Here is a 4,070-nt window from a genome sequence, read left to right on the forward strand (position 1 = left end):
ACCATTCACAAAGATAAACTCAAAGTGGATGAAAGACCTCAATGTGAGACAGGAATCCATCAAAATCCTAGAGGAGAACATAGGCAGTAACCTCTTTGACATCGGCCACAGCAACTTCTTTCAAGATACATCTCCAAAAGCTACTGAAACAAAAGCAAAAATGAACTTTTGGGACTTCATCAGATAAAAAGCTTCTGCACAGCAAAGGAAACAGTCAACAAAACAAAGAGGCAACCCACAGAATGGGAGAAGATATTTGCAAATGACAGTACAGATAAAGGGCTGGTATCCAAAATCTATAAAGAACTTCTCAAACTCAACACCCAAAAAACAAATAATCAAGTCAAAGAGTGGGCAGAAGAGATGAACAGACACTTCTCTGAAGAAGACATACAAATGGCTAACAGACACATGAAAAAATGTTCATCATCATTAGCCATCAGGGAAATCCAAATCAAAACCACACTGAGATACCACCTTACACCAGTTAGAATGGCAAAAATGGACAGGGAAAGAAACAACAAATGTTGGAGAGGTTGTGGAGAAAGGGGAACCCTCTTACACTGTTGGTGGGAATGCAAGTTGGTACAGCCACTTTGGAAAACAGTGTGGAGGTTCCTCAAAAATTTAAAAATAGAGCTACCCTATGACCCAGCAATTGCACTCCTGGGTGTTTACCCCAAAGACACAGATGTAGTGAAAAGAAGGGCCATATGCACCCCAATGTTCATAGCTGCAATGTCCGCAATAGCCAAACTGTGGAAAGAGCCGAGATGCCCTTCAACAGATGAATGGATAAAGAAGATGTGGTCCATATATACAATGGAATATTACTCAACCATCAGAAAGGATGAATACCCAACTTTTACATCAACATGGATGGGACTGGAGGAGATTATGCTAAGTGAAATAAATCAAGCAGAGAAAGTCAATTATCATATGGTTTCACTTATTTGTGGAACATAAGGAATAACATGGAGGACATTAGGAGAAGGAAGGGAAAAATGGGCGGGGGGAAATTGGAGGGAGAGATGAACCATGAGAGACTATGGACCTGAGAAACAAACAGGGTTTTAGAGGGGAGGGGGGAGGGGGGATTGGTTAGCCTGGTGATGGGTATTAAGGAGGGCACGTACTGCATGGAGCACTGGGTGTTATATGAAAACAATGGATCGTAGATCACTACATCAAAAACTAATGATGTATTGTATGGTGACTAACATAACATAATAAAATTAAAAACTACAAAAAAAAAGATATTTAGTAAAATGTTTGACATTTAAAAAAAAAAGAATAGGAGTTGTTACTTGTTTTTGTTTTATAAGCAGGTTAGGGAAGATGCTCATTTCTAATATGCTCTGCACACATTGGCAGGTCTGACAAGAACCCTAAATTACAAAGGGAATTTGTTAATGAATTCACCACAGCCTGAATTATTTTTGTGAGGTCTTGAAGAACTGAGAAGTTGCTAGGGAACTGAAAGAAAACAAATGTAATTGTATCTTTTAAAGAAGTGATTGAAGCAATTAACATCAAATAAGTCACAAAAAATAGCTTGCAATGTGGTGGAAAACAATGGAAGAAAACTGTATACAAATGGATAATAGATAACATGTCTCTATCAAGGGAGTTCATGAGTCATAAAATACGTTAGATTTTCAAAGGGGAGATCATCAGCTGCCCCACAATTGGGAGCTCCTTGGAAACAAGGGGATATCTACTCAACTCTGAATAAAACACTGTAGATATTTAGCAAATATACGGACATAAGGAAGGAAAGGAAATAAAGGAAAGGAGGAACAGAGAATGGATTAGTGGGGGAAATGGAATATATTAACTGAACATTAATGTGTTACAGTTTGACTTATACAATAAACTCAATTTAATGCCTCACGAATGTCTACAAATTTTATTTAACCTGAAGATATAAAAAAAAGTGTAATGGTGACTAACAACCACTAAAATATGATATTGAATAAATTCACTCTGTACTGTAGTGTTCAATAAACGAGGGAAGTTTAGAGAAAAGAGATCCTATTTTGTTTCATTGTTCTGTTTCAAACAGAAAATTCAAACCACTAGAAAACATAATTCAATTAGTGGAAATGCAGTGGTTCTGAAGGTGATGACAGAATGGGTTATTTACCCTCTCTGATCAATTATAAAAAGTATGTATTTTGTTCAGTACAAGTATTGGCTCCTTGCCAAGAATTCTACAAAAGCTGTTGCTAATGATCTCCATGATATCTTTAGGAATGAGGAATACAAACAGGTGAATTGTTGCAAGAAGTGCAAGCCAGGAGAGTTTAATATTCAAGCTGACTTCCCAAAACAAGTAAGTTCCCCATAAAATGGAAGGATGCAAATAATTTACTTTTACCCTTCCTGAGTATTTAAAGAAATACATCAAGTCCAAAAGGAAAAAAATGACAACATTTTGAATTTAAGAGCTCACTTCTGGCATAATCTTCAAATAATTTTTATAAAGTCTTCACATCTATGAGATGTATTATATCCCTCACCCCTCTCTGGTAAAAACTTATCTAAGATACTGGTAGCTTATTTTACACTTGCTACTGAACTATCTAGGGGAAAAAAAAATGTGTCTTTTAAGTTGTCTGCAGGGCACCAGGTATACTCTGGAAAAAAATAAGGCATTACGATTCTCAAATCCCAAGGGTAAATAATCAAGATGTCAAGACTATGACACAGGCTGCTAGTAAAATATGCTACAAATATATTAATGGCCTGACTGAAGATAATCAAAATAATCAGACCAACTTATTCCACAGCCTGTGTAGGATTATTTTGGATATACAGACAAAATAAATAGCATGAAAACTGAGAAAACCATTTCTACTGTTGCCCCACTATTCTTTTCTAGCAAAACATTTTTTTAAATTTTCTCTGGTTTTTATTATTTTTTAATCACACTGATAATTATGATATCCTTCTTCTCCATAAATGATAAAACACATTTTCATATATATAAATATATATAATAACTCTGAGACAAGCCTAGGGTTGTTCTAGTAAAACTTTAAAAATTCATTTGTTTATAGAATTTTAGAGCAAAGCATCTTTCAGTTGCTACTTAAAGTACAAAAGGATTTTGATGGGAGTCCTATTTCCATCTAGAGAAGACCCCCAAAATATCCTTCCAACTGGAAAATTGACAATTTACAGTAAGTCATCCCTACTTTGCACTCCCTCACCTAGATTTCTTAAATTTATTGTCAAGTTCATGCTTCTTGATTGGTTTTGTCACTGAAAACTCTGACTGAAGAATAGAGAAAGCAGAGAGGAAATAAGAACAGGAAACTAGCGACAGGAAGTAAGTACTTATATCATTGTTCTTGTTCCATCCAAAGATCTGAGACATCTATCTCTTATTGGCAAGGATGAAGGACCTCAGCACGCATATGGCTGGCTGTTACACCTGCATTTGGGTGTAGTTTGAAATCACTGAATAATTCAGCAATGGCTCACTACAAGGCTTGAAACTCTTTGCTCTTCAACCTCAACTGACAAGGCAATGACTTTAAATCTATGGGCAGTCAGTCCTTATAAAAAAGAAGAGAGATTGATTGGAATCAAAAAGAAAATTTTGCTGAGATACCAAAAAACATTTCTCCCTGTCGGTTCACTAATCAAACCTGAAGGGACTCTCTCCTTCCTGCAATTTTGCATCTTTTAGCATAGCTTCTTTCTTCTAGTTTGAAAACAGTGTTCATTAGATTTTTATTTACATTAATTCTAGGAAGGGAATTGGCTGCCTCCCTATGATATTGATGTTTTCTTTGTCTAATTGGGTGGGTCGAGGCACTAATTTGATTCACAGCTGTGGTAAGTTTTTATAGAGTTTGGTGAACCTTAATTACTTATAAATATTGTGTTATAAGACCACAAACCTTCAGCGGAACCCTGTTCAGCCCCATATGCTTTCAAACTTGACAATATGTTGTCCATTTCCCAAGAATCCTTCGTTCCAAATGGCCCTGAGGGTAAGAAAAAAAAGGAATAACACATATGGCTCACATAGAGAAGTCTATTAAGATTTTTGCTGTTGA

Source organism: Neomonachus schauinslandi, chromosome 3 (assembly GCF_002201575.2).
Source record: "Neomonachus schauinslandi chromosome 3, ASM220157v2, whole genome shotgun sequence".
NCBI lineage: Eukaryota > Metazoa > Chordata > Mammalia > Carnivora > Phocidae > Neomonachus > Neomonachus schauinslandi.